This window comes from Scylla paramamosain, chromosome 13 (assembly GCF_035594125.1).
Source record: "Scylla paramamosain isolate STU-SP2022 chromosome 13, ASM3559412v1, whole genome shotgun sequence".
NCBI classification, from domain to species: domain Eukaryota; kingdom Metazoa; phylum Arthropoda; class Malacostraca; order Decapoda; family Portunidae; genus Scylla; species Scylla paramamosain.
In genome coordinates this window covers 19,875,606-19,899,795 of record NC_087163.1, presented here as the reverse complement: position 1 = coordinate 19,899,795, position 24,190 = coordinate 19,875,606, and the positions used below count along the sequence as shown (strand labels likewise).

Here is a 24,190-nt window from a genome sequence, read left to right as displayed (position 1 = left end):
TATGAACTGGCAATAAAATCCAGCAAGACCAATGAATTGCCTGATCTGATTGATATTAGTAGAGATGGGGAAATTTTTTACAGCATTTACCTTGTCATTTAAAGTGTGAATACCATCTCTGTCAACTGTGTGACCAAGGAATTTGACTTGCTGCTGGAAAAATGAGCATTTGCTGAGTTTGATCTTTAAGCCAACAGCTTGAAAGCATGACAGAACGAGAGAGAGTGTGTGAAAATGGTCCTGTAAAGACATTGATGCAATGATAACATCATCAAGGAAGCAGGACACACTGTTACCGATGAGACCCAAGAGAACAGAATTCATCAATCTCTGAAATGTTAAAGGTGAGTTACGTAGACCTTAAGCCAAGCATTTGAACATAAATTGGTCAGAGGTAGTGAAAGCAGTATATGGCCACAGAGTTTCCTCTAATTCAAATTGGAAGAATTCTGAGTGTAAATCTAGGGTGGAAAATACTGCACTTGATGAGAGACTGAAGATGATCACCTAACCTCGGCAATGGATAATGGTCAGGAACAGTAGGTGCGTTTAGTTTCCTGAAATTGACAATGACATGCTGTAAGCGCCATCCGACGCTTATTAATGTATTGTACTGGAGGTGACTGAAACGAGCTGTGCAGTACGTGCTCTTTGTATTCAGAAGCGGTCAAATCTGCGAATTAACATATTATCACTAATACTGGGAGTAACACAAAGGAGTATATCATAGGAAACACAGGTATTGCAGTACATCATTGTCGTGACACTTCACGTCGTCAATTCTGTACAATATATAAGTCAATACAGAGTTACCTACACTTTAGTAGGTTCAGTCAGTTCTACAGATGAACACCACCCGCACAAACACAGCAAGTCACCTTCTCGTCGGGTTCAGTCAGTTCTACAGATGAACACCACCAGCACAAACACAGCAAGTCGCCCTCTCGTCTGCGTGATCTGATGTACGTCATTATGTTACGTTGTGTACTTATATTAACACATATGTCTCTAAATCCCCACAATTTAAGTATCTAATCACTATAAGTCACATTAATTATATTGACACACATCATCAAAACCTCATGGTTACATAAATATCCTAATACTATGATGAATACATACACAGTGCAGAACAGGCGTCCTCTTGGTTGTATGCAAGGATTACACTTGGAGATTTACGTCCTCTTGGTTGTATGCAAGGATTACACTTGGAGATTTACCGGGATGAGGAACATGATTGTATGCAAGGAGATTTACCGGGATGAGGAACACTTGGGGATTTACCGGGATTCTCCGCGCTTCCCAAGACACGTCTAACGTGTAGGCGTGACTGTCGTGAAGTGGCTTTGGAGACTCTGCTGGGCCCCTACGGCATATGATGTTCATTATGCTGCAGGTTTGTTATCAGCGCTCACGTCATAACAACCGACCCGTCGATGAGAGAAATAGCTGAGAGGGCAAGTTCAACGTGTCCCCTCGGCCCTACGTTTCCCTCTCACTCTGTTGTGCTGGCGCGTGGGCGTGCCCTACACTCCATACACTACTCATGTATAACAACCAGTCACTACAAATAATATAACGCTAACAAAGAAAACATAAAATGTCACAGTACAATGTATCTCTAGCCGTCGTGTAAGTTGTGCGTATACGGCGGCTACACGTGCCAATTGCCTTGTTTCTTTGGAATGAGCAACAAGGGAGCATTATGAGGTGAACAGGCAGGCTCCACTATATCCTGAAGTAACATACCTCGCACAGCGTCATCAAGCAGAACACAATAGCTGTGTGGCACCCTGTAGCTATAAGATGGTCTGGACCCAGGCGTCAGATGAATAGCATGAGTGATGACATCTGTGTGGCTTAGAGGTTCACCAGGGAGCAAGACAACATTCCTGAAAGAATTTAGGAGAGAGTAATTCATGTTGAGATTCTGGGAAATCAAGTACAGATATGTGATCATCTGTGATAGGTGGGGTAGAAGACATGTCATGGCTGTCAGATGCAGATACATTATTGATAGAGGAAGGTAAATCATTCAAGATTACAACTTTCTCAGAGTAAGGCAAGACTTCTCCGAGTAGCACACCTACTTTGAGCTTGACAGGTATAGATGTAACATTTTTCAGCTAGATTTTGCAGAATTGTGTCATCGATTGTGGTAAGAACGGATTCTAACTCAACAACTTTGTATGGAGATTGTTGTGCATAACAGAGGATATCAGTGCCTTATACAGCAGACTTAACCTTAGCGTTTACAGCATATAAAGCACATTCAGATAGTGTTACTGGATTTGCTAGCAAAATGTGTTTACAAGGCATTACGCTCTGGTCTGACTGGGAAGTTGATTGAGAATGAGGCTGTGAGACAGGCTAACTAGATGATGTATCACAAAAATCCTGTGTGAATCTGATCACAGTAGAAGGAAGAGTTGCAACAGATGTTAAAACACCAGCAAGAGAGAAAGTACTAGATGTATCACAAGAATCCTGTGTAGATAACATCTGATCGCTAGTAGAAGGAAGAGTTGCAACATGTTAAAACATCAGCAAGAGAGGAAGTATCAGAGAGAACAGTAGGAATATAAGTATCCCCTTGAGCAATTTCATTGATGGTAGGGAAGAGACTGATGAAATATTTGCACATGTTGTTGAATCCTATGAGAAGATCAGCACTGAAAGATACATCAGAGACAATATAGAAATAATCACATATGTCTGGTTCCTGGGATGATAGTACTTTCCTGTGAGGTAAGATTTTCTCAGATATACCATTGAGATTTATGTCAGGAGGTAATGTAGTGCTGTGATTCTGAGAAGAGGAAGTCTCTGAAATACATCCATCTTGATAACCGCAGCACCCATGTCAAAGAAAGCTTTGTGTGATAGTATTATGTAACATCTGTGATAATGCCATTGCATAATCCATCATATCTAGAGTTAACTGAAGGAAGTGCTGAGTTAGGAGGATGTGTGAAGCATACCTTGTGTTCTGTACAATGTTTAGGTACATAAGAAGGTGAAGATTTGAGGATGGATGAGGATGTTATGATAGATTGGTCAGAGAAGGGCACGAAGAGTTTTCTGACGATGTTTGTGGAATCTGAGACTGTGCATAATGCCTGAGTCTAGCAAGAAATGACCTACCCTTTTGTGGAAGGAACAGAATGCTTCAGGATTGAATGAGTGTCTTCCTAAGATATCGAGAACAACCCTACACTGCTCGAGAACATGACCAGGCAGCTTGCAATGATTGCAGGAGACATTTCTTGATCTCGATTTCAATCACGTGTACTGACATGAAGATGAAGCAGATGTGCATCTAACGTAACACCCATGAGAAGGAGAAGAACAGGAAGGTGAGTGATGATGAGAGGTAATTGAGTGAGTTGAGGAGGCAGCGAGAGCATGAACAGGTTCAGAGGTGGGAAGGGGATGTTTATCAGAAATGACTTCGCAGACATCATATATGTAATCTGCTTTGTGGAATTCGATGTCACTTGTGACCTGGAAATTGGGAGAATCAAGGAAGGAGATGAACAAGATATAATGTATTAGTCTTTTCAACCTATCTGTTGACAGTGAGTCATTAGTAAACAACTCTGAGTCTTGGAGCTGAGTGTTCAATTCTGACCTCAGAGAGGAAGCAATGTTTTCTGCCTTGTAAGAATTATTGTGAGCGGATGTGCTGTGAGACAGATTTGGAGAATTTGAGAAGAGAATGGGTGGCTCCAAGCTTAGAATGATTCTGGAAATGATTTCTGAGGTGAGTGGTGAAGTCATCAAAGGTAGTGAGAGAAGCAAATTTGTCTAATTTCACCTACAGGCCAGTGAGACTCGAAGGCTCATGACATGTGTGTGATTTTAAAATGGATATTTTTCCTTATCAGATGTGGCTACACGTCAGTGCATTCCTATTCAGTTCTTTGAATAAACTGATGAACAGTCTCTGTGCCAGCACCAGAAAAATTAGGAAGATGATGAGATTTGTGTATGAAAATTATATGAGAAGTAGCGGTGGTTTCAGTAGACATTGTGGCAGGTAATGAAGGTGGTGCAGATGGCATGATATTCATGTCTCAGCGTGTACTTGTTCCGAGAGAGAGTCTAGAGTTTGTGTGTCTTTGATTGCATCCCACCGCTGCCACCACAGTTCTGAATTTGTGTGACTGCTCACCGCTGCTACCACTTTGTTCTAGATCTGAATGCGATTATCACTTTGTATTGAGTTGATTGACTACTGCTTTGTTCTGAGATATGAGAGTCCACCAGCTTGTTCTGTGATTGATGTTTCCTCTCCACTACTGTTCCTGGTTTAGATGAGATACTTGCCCAGTTGATGATGATGTCACAGTTGATGCTGCTTGCCAATGTTGGATCAGATGAGGAGCTTTGTGTGTTGGTAGTGTGGAGGACCAGCAGTGAGCTTGGTATTGTTGGAAGCGAGGAGGTCGTGGATAGTAAGTTGATAGTGTTGATGTGTGCAAGTAAGAGACATGGATGATGAGAGTTTTCTTGATTTAATAATAGAGAATGCAAACTTGATACAAGACAAGACACAGATGATTAAAACATGACAAATGATTGTTCTCTCTCTCTCTGAAGTGATATGAACCTCTGCACGTGATGATGACTGAGCAGTGTCTCTCAAGACTGTAAATCAGTGGGAAATGACTAAGCGACCAAGACTGACTACTCATGACCAACTGAGTGGAACTGAGCTGGAACTGAGAGGAACTCTCTTGGAAGACTGAGGACTAGCTACCATGAAGGCTATATTTATGTGAACTAAGTGGATCACATTAGAGCTTTTGGGATGAAGAAATGACCAATTAAATGCCAGATGAGGTGAAGGAGCCAATGGGAGAGGTCATTATTTTATCCAATGACCATGAAGGAAAGACTCAGAAGTGAATGCAGATGTTTCCCCTAAGGAATGGAAGTGGGAGTGAAATTCCCTTGAGAGGTAGAGGAGGAGGAGAAAGGTTAAAAATAGAAAAGACTGGCTGGCCATGGGCACATGTGGGATGAGTATATGAACACATCACATGTAGGATGAATATATGAATGATGAATATACATATAAATAATAATAATTGTTAAGACTGATACAGGTGGGTGGGGGGAGGGGGCGGTTCGCTCACTGCAGTCACACACACAGGGGAGTAATACACAAGCTCTTGCTAGACACACAGTTTATTCACCAAACTGCACAGACATGGCTTACAGTACCTGACTGACTCTTGCACATCACAGCAACTCTGATTAAATTTTTATTAAAAGTACCATATATTTCAGCATATAAGATGGCATTTGAATCATCCTAAAAAAGGCACAAAAAAAGTGGGTCGCCCCCATATGTCAGTAAAAAAAAAAAAAAAAATTGCCTTAAATTTAAATGCAAAATACCACTGTAAATAAACACCAACCTGAAAATGATGAGTCATCAAAAAATCCTGGCACTTTCAGTCTTGAGGACAGTTTTAGTGTATACAATTTTTATTTTGTACTAAAATTCTCTCTCTCTCTGAAAGTAAGAACAATGCTGAGAATTGCTGAATAGAATGAGACTGATATAGAATGAAGGTGGAATCATACGAGTGAGAAAGAGTGAAAAATGATGAAGCGAAAATTACAAAGAATGGATGAGGGGGAGAGAGAGTGAGGTACTACTCCCTTGTCCCTTATCTCTGATAGATAAGGGGGAGGGGAGATGACAGGGAGGGAGGCTTGAGACCAAACAAATGAGGAAGGGTGAGGAAAGAAAAAAATGGGAGTAAGGGACATATGGGGAAGGAGAGTATAGGGCAAGGAAGTAGGGGAGAGAGAGAGAGAGAGAGAGAGAGAGAGAGAGAGAGAGAGAGAGAGAGAGAGAGAGAGAGAGAGAGAGAGAGAGAGAGAGAGAGAGAGAGAGAGAGAGAGAGAGAGAGAGAGAGAGAGAGAGAGAGAGAGAGAGAGAGAGGGGAAATGGGGAGGGATGGGAGGAAAAGGGCTGGGAAGGGGGGAGGAGAAGAGGGAGGAATGAAAGAGGGGCTATGATAGTGACCAAGTGGCATCATTTGAATGGATGTTTGTGTTTGAATTGGAGGACAAAATTAATTTGCCAACTCTGTTTGAAGTGAAGGACATTCAAATCACGAGGTATGACTGTGTGTGTGTGTGTGTGTGTGTGTGTGTGTGTGTGTGTGTGTGTGTGTGTGTGTGTGTGTGTGTGTGTGTGTATATATATATATATATATATATATATATATATATATATATATATATATATATATATATATATATATATATATATATATATATATATATATATATATATATATATATATATATATATATCCCCAGGTCAGACTGCTCTTCTGGTATACTTGTAGCCTCTAAGTGTCTTGACACTCCACTCAACTTTCTTCATTAACTCCTGCAACATTCATGGCCTTAGGTCTAATTTTCAATCTGCAGACCACCACCTCTCCTCTACTAAACCTCATCTTTTCCTCACCGAAACACAGGTGAGGCAACTAATAGTAGTCCCTTTTCTATTCCCTCCTACTCTCTCTATCCTCATTTTCAATCCAAAGGTGGATGTTGCATCTATGTGCACAATGACTTAACCTGTTCTCATGCCCACCCTCTTGAATCTTCTGAATTTTCCACCATCTGACTACAACTACAGTCACTATCAAACTAAATTTATCTGTGCTGTATAACTCTGACCTAACTCTTATGGCTATAAAAAAATTCTTTGACAACTTAAATTCCAAAGTGTAGCACATTCTCACTCTTTTCCCTTTCGTGGTGATCTCCATTTCTAGAGACTTCAACGTTCACCACCATCATTGGCACTCCTCTCCTTTTACTGCCCATCCTGGTTAACTGGTCTTTAACTTTGCTATCCGCTATGACCTAAAGCAATTGGTGTTACACCCTACTCATATTTTTGACTGTCTTGGAGATATGACCAACATTCTTGATCTTTTCCTAACCTCTAACCCTTTTGCTTATGCTCTCACCCTCTTTTCTCCATTGGGGTCCTCTAATCACAAACTCATATCCATATCTTGTCCTATCGCTCCAATCCCTCCTCAGGATCTTCTAAGGCAGAGATGCCTCTGGTGTTTTGTCTCTGCTAATATACCTGAGGGTGTATTATTCTCATTTTCCTTGGAATGACTACTACTTCTATGTCAGAGACCCATCTGTGTAGTGAGCACATAAAAGAGGTAATAGTGTCTGGCATGGAGGCATACATCCCTCACTCTTTTGAGGTAATAGTAAAGGTAAAACCCCCCCAACCTTGGTTTAACACAGCCTGTTTCCATGCTATACATGGTAGAAAGGTGGCTTACAAAAGGTACTTGAGCCTTCCATCACCATAATCTCATACACTTAACATTTCTGCTCAGAATCATGCCAATTTTGTTCTCCAATGGAATGGAAATGGAAAGAAAGAATGGACATTCTTTCTTTCTTTTCTATTCTTTAATGGGACTCAAATGTCCCCCTCTTCTACACTGAACATCCTTGGTCCATCCTTTACTTATAATCTGAGTTGGAAACTTCACATCTCATTTCTAGCTAAAACACCTTCTATGAAGTTTGGCATTTTGAATCATTTGCCAGTTTTTCTCACCCCCTCCCCCAGCTGCTAACTCTGTACAGGGGCCTTATCTGTCAATGTATGGAGTATGCTTCACATGTATGGGGGATTGCCCTCATATCACTCTTTTAGACAGGGTGGAATCAAAAGCTTTTCTTTTTATCAACTTCTCTCCTCTAACTGACTGTCTTCAGCATTTCTCTCACTGCACACCTCCCCTCCTCCCATGGCCTTGCTACACAAGACTTTCTTCTTTCTCTCATCCCTATTCTGTCCATCTCTCTCTAATGCAAGAATTAACCAGAATTCTCAATCATCCCTTTCTCTGGTAAAAGATGTTTTGTTCAGTTCTTCACAACTGCCTCAGAAACAGGTATTTTCCAACACATTCCTTTTGTGCAGGTTTCCTAAGAGCTTTGGAACCTTACAACTAGCCTAGGCTGCAAGCTTTCTAAAGGCTTGTGAGAATGATGGGTGGCCAGCAGGATGGAACAAATGACACAGCCACTCACAGGCTGTGATACTAACATGTTAGGTGAAAACAAGCCAATGTGCACGTATTGTTTTCAACAAAATCTCAAACATACAGAATTATCTGCATACAAGTCAGTCATGAGTGAAAACCATTATTAAAACTGTATAGTGTAAATTGTTTCAAATTAAATGAATAGTAGCATTTGCTTACAATGAGTGTGGACCATGCAAGCCTTCCAGCAGCGTGTGGCTTTCTGACAAGACAAGTAAAGGTGAATGGCCTTCCTGTCTTGGGCCATGACTTCCAACATATCACTGTGTTCTGGTACAATGCCATAATGCAGTGTGAGGTCATGACTGATACAACCAATTCATGTTAAAATACTTTGCAGAGTGGCTTGTATTTGCACAGGTGATGAAGGTCTGAAGAAGTGATACACAGGGTAGAACTTTCCCTCAACATGGTGGAGTCTGAGGAACGGAGCAAAGGACATTGGTCTCACCTCTGTGAATGACCTGTGATCTGGAGAGCTGCTAGACCTGCTGCCTTCATCACAGTTTCCCCTTGCTCCATAATCACTAACAATAGACCATATTTTGTTATATTATAATACTTACAGTCATCTAGACAAATAATAAATAATAAATAGGGATACCTAAGGGATGGAAAGTACCCAAAATGCTGAAATAGCGTGAAAATACCAGCAAAAGGACATTTTGACATTTCATTTCATAATGCCGTATGAACAGTATCATGCAGCAAGTTTTACTAATCATATTTGGCTAACATCAGGTATCATTTTAACCCGGAATGTCTTAACCAGGCTATGACATATCGCTATATGCCTCTTCTTTAAATGTAACAACCATTAAACAAGAATAACAAATATGTTTACCTGTTTCTTTCGTTCAAAAAAAAAAAAGATCCTATACGATTATTCAAATGACAAAATCACAAGGCCTGGAAGACCAATGAATAGCATAAGCTTCAAGGAGCAAGTAATTAAGGCTGCTGTGGTCTCTGTGAGGGACACACTGCCAATGAATTGTGCAACACTTTTTCCTTGGGTAGCATGCCAAGCAACTTCACTGGTCTGTTCTTCAGTGGTCAAGTGGGCAGGGCTTCGAGGAACTAAAAATCTAAGCTCTCATGAGAACTGAAGAAGATGTCTAAACTCTGAAACCTCCTGCCTGCTTCTGTATTTCCTCTGTCCTGTGACTTGAACTCTTTCAAGAGGAGGTTTAAGACACTTATCTTTTAATATCTGACGACCACTTTTGACTCTGGGGATCACCACCTCAGTGAGCTTTTTTTTTTACATTATAATTTTGTTGCCTTTGGCCAGTGCTCCTCATATATATATATATATATATATATATATATATATATATATATATATATATATATATATATATATATATATATATATATATATATATATATATATCCAGATAAATGTGATAATGTTTCTTACAAACATCTAATATAAAAAAGGAGCCTTTAAAATATATAATCATAAAATTATAATCAGCACAATTAAAATTGTTATACAGGAACCAGTGCTATATAAATTAACTGTTTTTTTTTCTCTTCACAATATGCATCAGGCACATTACTGTATCTATTAATAAAAGAATATATCTTACCTGCAGCATGTGTAACTGTATTAATGAGCACCCACCCCTTGGCATCACGATGGGCCCTGCAGCGTGTGATACTGATGGCATGGAGTCATTTCACATCGGTACCTGCCAAAAAATGGTATCTTAGAAACATGACTGATTAATGATAATAAAAAGGCATGCTAAAGAGACTAAAATTTCAAGCAAACTAACACTTTATAGTTCTACTGTTCCTTTTTGGTTAGTGCGGAATTGCAACATTTATCAAAGACAAAGCTGCTACAGCAATTTTACAAGTAAAATGATGCTATACAAATGTAAGAAATGAAATAGTAATTTTTTTCTTATTACAATGGTTATTGGAAACTCCACATTTAACTCTCACTCTTTTTTCTTCAGCCCATGCAGTACACTATTTTGCACTCAGCTAGGAGTTAATGAAGTGTCACAAGGCATCATAGACAAGATGAAGTAAGATAATAATTTTCAAGAGACACTAACTCATCCAATAGTATGCCTGGCAGCTGTGCCACACATGTCAGAAGGGTCTGTGGCCTCAACATTGAACACCACTGTTCTGGTAACACCACCAGAACATCACTCTTAATATTCACTTGCCTAATCTCCTCAATGACTTCAACAAGGTCTGTCTAGCACAGTGGTTCCCAAAGTGGGCGGTACCGCCCCCCTGGGGGCGGTGGAAAGATCTGGGGGGGCGGTGAGGAAGAAGGGGGCAGTAGGGGGGTGGCAGTCCGAAGTCAAAGTCAGAAGTTCGAACGTTTGTTTGACGATTTGTACACAACACGTGCAGCAGGACGAGTCAGTGGAATGTTTATTTATCATTCCATGTTGCTGAAACAGTTAAAACTGCTAAAAAATAAATTGGTTTACTAAATTGGGTTTTATTTGTGAAATACACATTTGTGTTTAACCTTTCTCTTTTCAAATTGCAGCATACCAAATATCAAGAAAGAGGTGTTTGTTTCCATATGTGTCTGTGTGTGTGTGTGTGGGGGGGGGGGCGCTAGGAATTCACCGGGGAGCCAAGGGGGCGCCAGCCTGCAAAAGTTTGGGAACCACTGGTCTAGCACATGTGACCTCCTCAGTGACCTGGAAATGTGGCCAAAATTGTGCCAACACACAACTCAAGCTCCACCAGCATAACATTCACTATTAACTTGTCTAGTTTCCACAAGCATCTAAATAATGCATATCTATTGCTTAACCCTATTGTCAGCGGCTTTCCTGGATTTTTGCTCTTCCTGACCGGGGGATTGTGTATTAAGTACCAATAAACATAACCAGATGAACAATATTCTATGGATTACCTCATGGCAAAAGGCCCCAATATATTGTACAGGGGCTGCAAAAAAAAAAAGTATACATCACTGAATTTTGGTTAGTAAAACTATAGAATAAAAAATAAGGCTGTTATATTTACAATTTTATCTTACAATTAGTATTTGGACATATTCCACTTGCACTTCAGAACACTCTGGATTCTCCTGGGCATGGAAGCAGCAAGGGTGGAGAAGTAGGACGCATCGAAGAAGATCCATATCTTTTTCAGCTCCTCCATAAGGTTCTTGATGCTGCTGGGACATGAATTCTCCAGCTTGGTCTTCATTACATGCCAGATGTTTTCGATGGGGTTGAGGTCTGGGGAGTTGCCTGGCCAGTTGAGAACATGAATATTGTTTTTCATCACGAACTCCTTGACAGCCTTGGACTTATGTGCTGGTGCTAAGTTGTGCATAAAATATCCTGTTTCGTGAATGCTCCAAAATGTTAGCATATGCTCCTCCAAGACTTCAATATAATTAGTTGCCTTCATCATCAAGTTCTTAGGAAGAAAGAAGAGTCCAGCAGAGCCCTTATGTCCAGTGAATGCCCCACACACCATAACACTGTCTGGGTGTTTGACCATTTTGACAGTGTTGTGAGGGTTATAATGGGGCATGTTACTGGTCCTCCTCACGACCTTGGAGCTGCCCCTGACCTGCCGGAATGTGCTTTCATCACTGAAAATTACTTTCTGCCAGTCTCCTGATGTCCACTCCTTGTATTTCCAGCAGAAATCCAGACGTCGCTTCTTCATAGCCTCCATCAGAAGCAGCTTCTTGGCATCGTGGCATGCTGGCAATTTTAAGTCCTTCTGAAGGCAGTGTTAAACAGTTTGCACCGAGACATTCTGCAGGAGGTTGGGGTGTTTCTCTTTCAGGCTGACCACTGTAATCGAAGGGTCTTCCTTCACCTCTCTTGCCAGGACCTTGTCTGTGCGAGGAGATGCCTTCCTTGATGCCCCAGAGCCTGGTTTTCTGGCTGGTACCATGCCAGGAGGGAGGTTCTCTGCTACAGTTTTTAGCTTGTAAATGGTTCTCCTTGTCACCTTTAATTCTGCCATTATGTGTATGACAGACCAGCCTTTGCTTAGGAGGGTGAGGGCCCGGGTTTTGTTTTGAAGAGAATAATGAATGTGGGGCGTCTAGTAGTGCGTTGAAGTTGGCGTGCAAGTAGAAAATGGGAGCACTCAAGAGCAGCCTAACAAAAACCCTCTCTGTAAAAGCACTGGAGGCGCACTTAGGCCTGGTGTGGTAGGGAACAATGAATGGAGGCGGGCTCTGGCCAACCAACATCATCACTAGCTCCACCCACTCTTCTGGAGGCAGGAACGCAAATAAACACTACAAGGATATTCGTGTCTGTACCTTTTTATTGTGGTGAAAATGTATACTTTTTTTTGCAGCAACTGTACGATGCCATTCTGTCCAATTACTATAGTATAGTATATGTTATTACATGCTGGCCATGATTTTTCTTAACACCATTGCTCATATCTGCTTTCTCCACATCACTATCAATGTTTCACATCAGATGGATATATTCTGCACATACACACACGCATGCACATGCACACACACCACGTAACGTAGTGGTTAGCACACTCGGCTCAAAACCAAGAAGGCCCGGGTTCAAATCCTGGGCATGGTGTGATAAATGGGTGAGCCTCTTAATGTGTATAACCCCTGTTCACCTTGCAACAAGTAGGTATGGGATGTAACCTGAGGGGTTGTGACCTCGCTGTCCTGGTATGTGGTGTGTCAGTGGTCTCAGTCCTACCCAAAGATCGGTCACTTGGAACTCTGAGCTCCTTCCGTAGGGGAACGGCTGGCAGGATGACCAGCAGATGACCATAGGTGAATCACACACTCTTGAATGATTTTATGCTGAGGAAGAGAGGAAGCTGGACATCACACTGTTATGTCTGTTTTCATCAAGCTACCAGATGATAATTAAGAAAACTGAACCTACTACTGAGTTGAAAAAACATTGCTGCATCTCTAGAACATAAATTGATTACAATAGACTTGTATAAAAAGCAAGTAAACATTTTCTTTCCATTTCTTCAATTCCCTATTGTTCCTGTAATGTTGCTGGCACTGAATTATCACTGTCTCAGAATCAGCATATTTCATTATTTTACTGATATATGACATGTAACAGTGCAAAAATATGCAGGTGCTGATGAGTGACAATAACATAAAGCTTGCCTGTGTAACCATGGAATGCAGGGAGACAAGGAGAGCAATGATTTCCTTTGAACTGGTAATTCAGTCATATCCTTGATTAGCAGCAATTTCTTGTGAACACCACTGTAGGATTAGTTCTCCTAAATATCATTATGGAAACTTGACAATATCTACTGATGAGAGCAGTGGTTTCACCTTTAATTAAGGTGGAAGCTTGGGGTTGCATCCTGTATTTTTATAGTATGTAACACACACACACACACACACACACACACACACACACACACACACACACACACACACACACACACACACACACACACACACACACACACAAGATGGTTCCGGAGTTGAGTAAGTCGACCTATGAAGAGAGATTAAGAATGTTGGAAATTCCTATCCTTGAAAATAGGAGAGAGAGAGAGAGAGGGGATTTAATAAACAGCTATAGAATAATAAATGGTATGGAAAATGTGGACAAAGAATATTTATAAATTTAGACACACAGAGTACAAGGGGCCACAGTAAGAAGTTGAAGAAAGTTAACTGTAGAAGAGACATCTTAAAGTATAGTTTTCCTCACAGAAGTGTGAACAAATGGAATGAACTCAGTGAAGACATTGTCAATGCCATAACTGTTTATGCTTTTAAGACCAAACTGGATAGATATAGAAACGGGATGCTATGAGATTACTCCCCTCCTGTAAACCACAACTAGATAAAGCTAGGTAAATAAATGCGTGTGTGCACACACACACACACACACACACACACACACACACACACACACACACACACACACACACACACACATTATTACTATTATTTCTGTTATCATTATCATTATTATTATTATTATTAGAGAGAGAGAGAGAGAGAGAGAGAGAGAGAGAGAGAGAGAGAGAGAGAGAGAGAGAGAGAGAGAGAGAGAGAGAGAGAGAGAGAGAGAGAGAGAGAGAGAGAGAGAGAGAGAGAGAGAGAGAGAGAGAGAGAGAGAGAGAGAGAGCACTGTGAACCTGCAGCTAGATGTTATGAATACTACTGTGGATTTGCAATGGATGAATACCTGCTTACTTAGATAAGCGAGTTTTAGCCACACTGAAAAAGTGTTACCAGGATCTGGGCTGGAGACCCAATTCACATGTATCCCACCAGACACTCCCCAAACTCTGCTCTTTTGAAAGTGGTTTAATTTAATAGTTGAATTTTAATGCAAAACAGGCAACAGCAAAATTATAGTTCAAAAGTAATTATTCATAACTGTAAGGAAAACTGAAATTCATATGATGATAAAGTCAATGATTACTTCTACAACTTTGCAGAATCTGTTGTGATTTGAAGCCACTTAGAATCAAATAAATTTTGAAATGAATGTTTGATGCAAGTCAAATGTTTATTTTATTTTTTTTATTCTCTCTCTCTCTCTCTCTCTCTCTCTCTCTCTCTCTCTCTCTCTCTCTCTCTGCATTATATATATATATATATATATATATATATATATATATATATATATATATATATATATATATATATATATATATATATATATATATATATATATATACATATATATATATATATATATATATATATATATTACTGTCAGACTTTATACATTTACCTATAACTTTATCAAGAAAGCAAACCTTGGTTTTACAGAAACAAATTATTGTTGTGTCTGGATGTGATGTATACCTATATAACACTGCAAGCTAACAGCCTCAGTCAGGAAATATATCTGTAACCTTGACATAAACTGTATAATATATCCATACAGCATTGCAGACTAATAGCCTGTGTATACATTATATGTATAAAGCATTTCAGGCCAACAGCCTCTGTCAGCAAATAAAAGTGCAATGAATACACATTTACAGTGGCTACATTTTAAACCTATATAACAATGCAGGCTTTGTCTGCAAATAATGCTACAGCATTCACTGTCCATATGAAAGATTTAGTGTAACTGTATAGAAAATTATTCTCTGATCTATTATGTCAGTTCTTCCCTTAGTGAAATTATACAATTTATATATGGCTGGGTTTCTTGCACCATCATTCTTGGTAGTCACAGCCTGCCCTCTAAAGACAACTCTCTTCCTCCACACAAAACTACAAGCACCTAATAACACACACACCCTTCACTCAAAAAATTTTAAAATCATGGCGACTCCTACACCAGCCTCGGAGTACCCATCTGGGGAGGGGACCATAAATGTCCCCAGGTCGGACTGCCTTTCCGTCGACGACCCTAAGTGTCTTGACACCCCCCTCAACTTTTTCTTCATTAACTTCTGCAACATTCGCGGTCTAAGATCTAATTTTCAATCTGTAGAACACCACCTCTCCTCTTCTAAACCTCATCTTCTTTTCCTCACTGAAACTCAGGTGTCTGAGGCAACTGACAGTAGCCCCTTTTCTGTTCCCTCCTACTTTCTCTATCCTCATTTTCGACCCAAAGCTGGATGCTGCGTTTATGTGCGCAATGACTTAACCTGCTCTCGTGCCCACGCTCTTGAATCTTCCGAGTTTTCCACCATCTGGCTACGACTACAGAGTCATTCTCATACTAAATTTATCTGTGCTGTATACCTCTCTCCTAACTCCTCTGACTATAAGAAATTCTTTGACTACTTAACTTCCAAGGTGGAGCACATTCTGACCCTCTTCCCTTTTGCAGAGATCTCCATTCTTGGAGACTTCAATGTTCACCACCAGCTTTGGCTTTCCTCTCCCTTCACTGACCATCCTGGTGAACTAGCCTACAACTTTGCTATCCTCCATGACCTAGAGCAATTGGTGCAACACCCTACTCGTATTCCTGACCGTCTTGGAGATACGCCCAACATTCTTGACCTTTTCCTGACCTCTAATCCTTCTGCTTATGCTGTCACCCTTTCTTCTCCGTTGGGCTCCTCCGATCACAATCTCATATCTTTATCTTGTCCTATCACTCCAATCCCTCCTCAGGATCCCCCTAAGCGAAGGTGCCTCTGGCGTTTTGCCTCTGCTAGTTGGGGGGACCTGAGGCGGTATTTTGCTGATTTTCCTTGGAATGACTACTGCTTCCGTGTCAGAGACCCGTCTTTGTGTGCTGAGCGCATAACAGAGGTGATAGTGTCTGGCATGGAGGCGTACATTCCTCACTCTTTTTCTCGTCCTAAACCTTCTAAACCTTGGTTTAACACAGCTTGTTCTCGTGCTATACATGATAGAGAGGTGGCCCACAAAAGGTACTTAAGCCTTCCTTCACCAGAATCTCATGCACTTTATATTTCTGCCCGGAACCATGCCAAGTCTGTTCTCCAACTAGCCAAAAACTCCTTCATTAACAGAAAATGTCAAAACCTTTCAAGATCTAACTCCCCTCGTGATTTCTGGCATCTAGCCAAAAATATCTCCAATAACTTTGCTTCTTCTTCTTTCCCTCCTCTATTTCAACCAGATGGCACCACTGCTATCACATCTATTTCTAAAGCTGAACTCTTTGCTCAAACCTTTGCTAAAAACTCTACCTTGGACGATTCTGGGCTTGTTCCTCCCTCTCCTCCACCCTCTGACTACTTCATGCCTCGTATTAAAATTCTTCGTAATGATGTTTTCCATGCCCTCGCTGGCCTAAACCCTCAGAAGGCTTATGGACCTGATGGGGTCCCTCCTATTGTTCTCCGAAACTGTGCCTCCGTGCTTGCACCTTGCCTAGTCAAACTCTTTCAGCTCTGTCTGTCAACATCTACCTTTCCTTCTTGCTGGAAGTTTGCCTACATTCAACCTGTTCCTAAAAAGGGTGACCGCTCTAATCCCTCAAACTACCGTCCTATTGCTTTAATTTCCTGCTTATCTAAAGTTTTTGAATCTATCCTCAACAGGAAGATTCTTAAACATCTATCACTTCACAACCTTCTATCTGATCGCCAGTATGGGTTCCGTCAAGGCCGCTCTACTGGTGATCTTCTGGCTTTCCTTACTGAGTCTTGGTCATCCTCTTTTAGAGACTTTGGTGAAACTTTTGCTGTTGCCTTGGACATATCAAAAGCCTTTGATAGAGTCTGGCACAAAGCTTTGATTTCCAAACTACCCTCCTACGGTTTCTATCCTTCTCTCTGTAACTTCATCTCAAGTTTCCTTTCTGACCGTTCTATTGCTGCTGTGGTAGACGGTCACTGTTCTTCTCCTAAATCTATTAACAGTGGTGTTCCTCAGGGTTCTGTCCTGTCACCCACTCTCTTCTTATTATTCATTAATGATCTTCTAAACCAAACTTCTTGTCCTATCCACTCTTATGCTGATGATACCACCCTGCACTTTTCCACGTCTTTTCATAGACGTCCAACCCTTCAGGAGGTAAACATATCACGCAGGGAAGCCACAGAACGCCTGACTTCTGATCTTTCTAAAATTTCTGATTGGGGCAGAGCAAACTTGGTATTGTTCAATGCCTCAAAAACTCAATTCCTCCATCTATCAACTCGACACAATCTTCCAGACAACTATCCCCTCTTCTTCAATGACACTCAACTGTCCCCCTCTTCTACACTGAACATCCTCGGTCTGTCCTTTACTTATAATCTGAACTGGAAACTTCACATCTCATCTCTAGCTAAAACAGCTTCTATGAAGTTAGGTGTTCTGAGATGTCTCCGCCAGTTTTTCTCACCCCCCAGCTGCTAACTCTGTACAAGGGCCTTATCCGTCCATGTATGGAGTATGCTTCACATGTCTGGGGGGGTTCCACTCATACTGCTGTTCTAGACAGGGTGGAATCAAAAGCTTTTCGTCTCATCAACTCGTCTCCTCTAACTGACTGTCTTCAGCCTCTCTCTCACCGCCGCAATGTTGCATCTCTAGCTGTCTTCTACCGCTGTTTTCATGCTAACTGCTCTTCTGATCTTGCTAACTGCATGCCTCCCCTCCTTCCGCGGCCTCGCTGCACAAGACTTTCTTCTTTCTCTCACTCCTATTCTGTCCACCTCTCTAACGCGAGAGTTAACCAGTATTCTCAATCATTCATCCCTTTCTCTGGTAAACTCTGGAACTCCTTGCCTGCTTCTGTATTTCCACCTTCCTATGACTTGAATTCCTTCAAGAGGGAGGTTTCAAGACACTTATCCACCAATTTTTGACCACTGCTTTGACCCTTTTAGGGACTGGCATTTCAGTGGGCATTTTTTTTATTAGATTTTTGTTGCCCTTGGCCAGTATCCTTCCTACATAAAAAAAAAAAAAAAAAAAAAAAAAAAAAGGAGTGGAATACTGAGAAGCAATACTTTTTTCTTACCATTACTTTTGGTGAGTACTACATGATAATTCAGTCATTTCCTCATTATCTTTAGTATGGTACACCTGGTATGGCCTTTTCCCTCCCAGTGACTGCTTTTACCTCTAGTGGTATGCCTTTTCTCATGCAATCTACAGTACCTATGACAGCAATAACTTGTGTTTGAGGGCACTCAAATGACTCTAGGCTGGTACATTGTCTACCATTAAGGTCTACAAATTCTTGTATCTGACTTACAAGAACCTTCACTGTTGTGAGTGACCCATGGATATAGTGGGGTCCAGAGTTTCAGGAAGGTTTACATGAGTACACTATTGTTCTGGTGAATGGAATTCTTACCGCGTTCACAAATTTATACAACAGGCCATATCGTTTAGGTTTGGTCTTATTGTACTGCCTGAATCCTATTTGATTTCTACAAGAATATAAAGTTTCATCCATACCTGAATCCTATTTGAGTTCTACAAGAATATAAAGTTTCATCCATAGTCAAAAAGTCACCTGGCTCTAACACTGAATAGGTGTGGTTATTAAAATTTTCAAAAAGATCCCTGACTGCAGCAAACCGGTCATGTAGCCATCTCTGATGTCTGGTATCAACGGTGTCAAAAGTTATTTGAAATCAAATCATCACTTCCCTTTCTTAATGTTAGGTGGGGTTAGTACACCACTTATGCTCAACATCAGTCACTGATATGTGATGAAAGCCTATGTAATGACACAAGATAGAGGGTACCCCAGTGAGAAAAACTATTTTTGGTACTCTTTAAACTCTGTTTTCTCTTTCCTTTCAGGAACTGCAGGCATGGGCATGATTATGATTACTAATCAAAAAATCATAATCCATGGCTCTGATTATGTAATCATAATCATATTTTTCTTGATAATAATCAATAATTAAAATGTGATTATTGTGATTATTTCTTTGTAATTTCCATGAAGCACTTCGCTTTCAAGTCTGAGTATGTTTTGAAAGCTTAGCACCTCAAGTTTTTACTTGCTTGTCTCCCATGATATACGAATATCAGTCAAATGCACATAAAGCTTATACATGTTTCAGCAGACTTGAAATGCAGTACTGGTAAAAATGATTGCCACCAAGCTGGTGTGGGAGTGCACAGCCACAGGGTTACATATGAAACATGTTGTCTGTGTAATCACTGTAATGTGTGCATCAATCATGGAACTCTCCATCATTGTGTGAGTGACTGTGTGTGTGTGTGTGTGTGTGTGTGTGTGTGTGTGTGTGTGTGTGTGTGTGTGTGTGTGTGTGTGTGTGTGTGTGTGTGTGTTGTAGTACTGTATCACCCAATACATTTGTATATGCATATGCTGCTGGCTATGTAAGGCAAACAACACGTTTGCTGCTGTGTGTGAAGATGCAGGGCCTGTATCAGGAGTCACTGGAAAAGCCTCATGTCTAGTATCACACATTCGTCATTCTGTACTGGCATCTGACATTCTCGAAGGTGAATGCAGACCTCAGGGCAAAAATGCAACCCGATGGAACAGCAGTAACAAGATGCTTTGCTCCCTTCTGGATATTGATCCAGCCAAGATTGATCAGTTAAACTGTCCAGCAAAGCTAACCAAATATGAACTTAATCTCATCAAGGAAATAAGACATCTTGACATCATTTGAAGTAGCAACTCTAATGTCAGGGAGAAAATGTTGTAACATCAAGCAAAATAATTCTGTGTTTTCATGGACTGAAAGCTGAGCTTGAACAACTGTCACAGATATGCAAGTCAAAGATGATTACTACTCTCAAAAGCTCAATCAAGAAGAGATTGAAAATCTATGAAGACATGGAAATGTTTCAGCTGGCTTCACTCCTAGATCCACGCTTTAAGATGGACTGGTGCTCACCAGAAGTTTTTTTTTTTTTTTTTAAGTAGGAAGGACACTGGCCAAGGGCAACAAAAATCCAATATAAAAAAAAAAATGCCCAATGAAATGCCAGTCCCATAAAAGGGTCAAAGCAGTGGTCAAAAATTGATGAATAAGTGTCTTGAAACCTCCCTCTTGAAGGAATTCAAGTCATAGGAAGGTGGAAATACAGAAGCAGGCAGGGAGTTCCAGAGTTTACCAGAGAAAGGGATGAATGATTGAGAGTAATGGTTAACTCTTGCGTTAGAGAGGTGGACAGAATAGGGGTGAGAGAAAGAAGAAAGTCTTGTGCAGCGAGGCCACGGAAGGAGGGGAGGCATGCAGTTAGCAAGATCAGAAGAGCAGTTAGCATGAAAATATCGGTAGAAGACAGCTAGAGATGCAACATTGCGGCGGTGAGAGAGAGGCTGAAGACAGTCAGTTAGAGGAGAGGAGTTGATGAGACGAAAAGCTTTTGATTCCACCCTGTCTAGAAAAGCAGTATGAGTGGATTCCCCCCAGACATGTGAAGCATACTCCATACATGGATGGATAAGGCCCTTGTACAGAGTTAGCAACTGGGGGGTGAAAAAACTGGCGGAGACGTCTCAGAACGCCAAACTTCATAGAAGCTGTTTTAACTAGAGATGAGATGTGAAGTTTCCAGTTCTGATTATAACTAAAGGACAGACCGAGGATGTTCAATGTAGAAGAGGGGGACAGTTGAGTGTCACTGAAGAAGAGGGGATAGTTGTCTGGAAGGTTGTGTCGAGTTGATAGATGGAGGAATTGAGTTTTTGAGGCACTGAACAATATCAAGTTTGCTCTGTTCATGAAATCCCTACTGAAGTCTAAAGTAGGTGAAATTATGCCTACTAACACTGAAGAAAAGGGTTCCCTTCAGGAAAATAAGGAGGCCCCTACAAAGAAGTGCAAGCTGTTCAGATTCATGACACCATTAGCATCAATGAGCTCTTCCCTCTGTACATTAACATCAACTTTATCACAAGAAGAATCCTACCTGAGTCAGCCAAGAACAGAGGATGACAGTGATCCCCTTCTCTTCTGGAAATAGAATCAGTCAACATTACCTCAACTAACTATACTGGCTTTCTGATATCTGTGTATCCCAATATCATCAGCTCCAGCTGAGAGACTTTTCTCTATTGCTGGAAAAGTCTTTCATCCTGAATGATACAGAATGACCAATGTTTGCTTTGAGGAATTGATGTTTATCGTGTAACCAATACACAGTAAATTAGACATTACATGAGAAATAATCTAGCCTACAAGAAATCCTGTGTATAACAAATTTTATATTTTTCAAAGAGAAATACTTTGTTTTCATTATTGCTGTGAAAGCCTGTGATCATGATTTGAAATAAATTCATAGAAGTGATGTATTATGTACTGTAAAGCAAAAACAAATAAAACCTCTTACACACAATGTACATTTTTAATACCATTAGTTAGTAAGTGATTTAAAACTGTTATATTACTGTGCTCAGATATGGAACAGTGCACCTAATAGATGTAGTTTGCTACCTTTTTAGGCATTGTATTTAATCATTGCTAATCATCTTTTTATAAATAATCACAGTGAAATGTGATTATAATCCTAATCTAATCCTAATCATGCACAAAAAGAAAAAATAATCATAATAAAAAAATAGCAAAACTAAAGTAATCATAATTTAATCAAAATCAAAAAAGTATTTCAGACCATAATCAAAATCAAATCATAATAATGTTTTATAATCATGCCCATGTCTGCTGAACTGTCATAGCATCTTATAGATAAATGGAAACATAGTAGCATCTGCTATTTATTTGCATATCATTGAATTTTAAACATGCATTCATGAAGAAACTGCATTACTCTAGTAGCTACTAATGGCCATTTGTGTGGGTCACTGATAGTATCTAACTGCAATGCAATATATTCCCCAAAGGCATGGGAGGGTGGTTTTTTTTTTTTTTTTTTTTCTTCTTCAGGTCTGTAATGTTTTCAGTCAAGACAGTGACAACCTGCTGCTGTCAAGGAGGTGCCTCATTCCCCTTTCGAGATGTCTTTCTTTTCTTGGCTGACAGTTAGCCACTGCCTTTTGATGATGAATCACTAGATCCTGGTTTATGTCATCATCAACAAAGTGTCTGAGTTCCTCTTCCTTTTCCTCAGTCCACATTCTGGCAATATGTAGTACATTAGGAAAATATTCTAATTACCTAGAAGTTTGTCAGCCCACTTCTACATATGGAAGGTCAACAATTTAGTTTGAAACCCTGCACTTATGTTAGATAAGATCACCTTAAGTTTCATTAATGTCCTTTAGGCCAATGGAGCTGGGTGTCACTGAAATCTGCTGAGATGAAGACATTAAAATATTTTACATCATGACTAGTTCATGGTTCTGACATGCCATATTAAAATAAATATTGTCATGCCATTAGTATCTTCCTGGAGATTTATTCATTGATGTGCATCAGTACCTAATAAGAGGATAGTTTATACATAATTTCCCAAACTCCATTAACATAAAAACGAAAAGAAAATAACTCTACCCACTGTAAATAATGAAGTAATAAAACTAACAAAACTAACCAAACTCTATCCGATGAGAAGAGTAAGAATAGCAATGTTGAGGCTGGCAAAATTAGAGTAAAAAGAATACAGAATTTTGCTGCAAAACTTTATCAGGGTGAGAAAATAAGAAAAAAAGAAATGAAAATAGTAGGTAGTATAACCGCCCCTGCCACACCGTGCATGGAAAAGCACTTTTTTTTTTATTTTCCTTGTTTCCTGACGTCCTTTAATGCACAGTAAAGGAACATAAATAACTAACAAAGCACAATGTGGGCAGTATAGTGTCTCATTACCGTACCTGCAAGATGTGGTCAGTGTATGTGACTATTTATGCTTCCTCTGATCAAGCCCTTATCAGGGTCCTTCCACCATGTGCGTGTTTACATACTTCCCGGCAGGACGACTCGTAGCGAATTTCAAATTTCCCAGAATTTACTAAAAAAAAAAAAAAAAAAAAAAAAAAAAAAAAATCCGAGAATTTCCCAAGACCAAGAAACAATAAATAATTAATAGAAAATTGTTAGAAATAAGATGGAATTTTGCCTTTCACTATTACTGCAAGTATTCACGGCTTTGGCTTTCGTCTTCGCCCTTAATGGCATCCATCACAGCTGGATGCAGTAGTGCCACCCTTCCTCTCTGCGTTTTCGTTCTCGCTCGACACATCTTAAGTATAGTACTGACCACTTTTAACGCCTCTGATGCGCGATATTAAGGGTTGCCATTGATAACATGGTACTTACATTGTCCATTTCATCTACAAAACAACGTCCGCTGACTCCATGAAAAATATAATTCTTCGTCTTGGAATACTTTCGCACGGTTTTACTTTTTTTTTTTTTTTTTTTACATAATTGCATTTGCTGCGCCACTCACTCTGTCCCTAAACTCTCCCACACTAACATTACGGCTTTAATACTCACCTGCACACCGAGTTACTCTTCACCCCTTCATCCGCAGCAGCATGAGGCGCACTGAGCCACTGCTGGCCCGTAGGCCATAGCCCCAGCCGCTGCTGCTGAGGGTTTATTCCCGTTGGTTCGCATGTACCGAGACCATTTGAAACCCAAACCAATTGTTTCTCTGTCCATCTTTTGGAACACATACCTATGTATTAAAATTATGGTGTATGTGAAATTGCAACTTTTACTTGGAATGTAAGAAACTTCAATAGTGTTAATTAATGGGTACTAATGCTTCACCAAACAATATGACGAGAGAGAGAGAGAGAGAGAGA

General features: G+C 40.2%; 1 long non-coding RNA gene across 7 annotated transcripts; it reads right to left on the bottom strand.

The window, feature by feature from the left end:
- Positions 1–638: 638 nt before the first annotated feature.
- On the bottom strand, positions 639–24,190 carry LOC135106467 (uncharacterized). 7 transcript variants are annotated; one of them, XR_010271325.1, is made up of 4 exons: positions 23,877–24,190; positions 21,391–22,556; positions 9,716–9,817; positions 639–1,892 (listed from the first exon to the last, which is right to left on the bottom strand). It is a non-coding gene; the product is annotated as an uncharacterized LOC135106467 (long non-coding RNA). The 7 variants fall into 7 exon arrangements; XR_010271324.1 differs by lacking the exon at positions 21,391–22,556 and adding an exon at positions 12,726–12,918; XR_010271326.1 differs by lacking the exon at positions 21,391–22,556 and adding an exon at positions 12,754–12,918.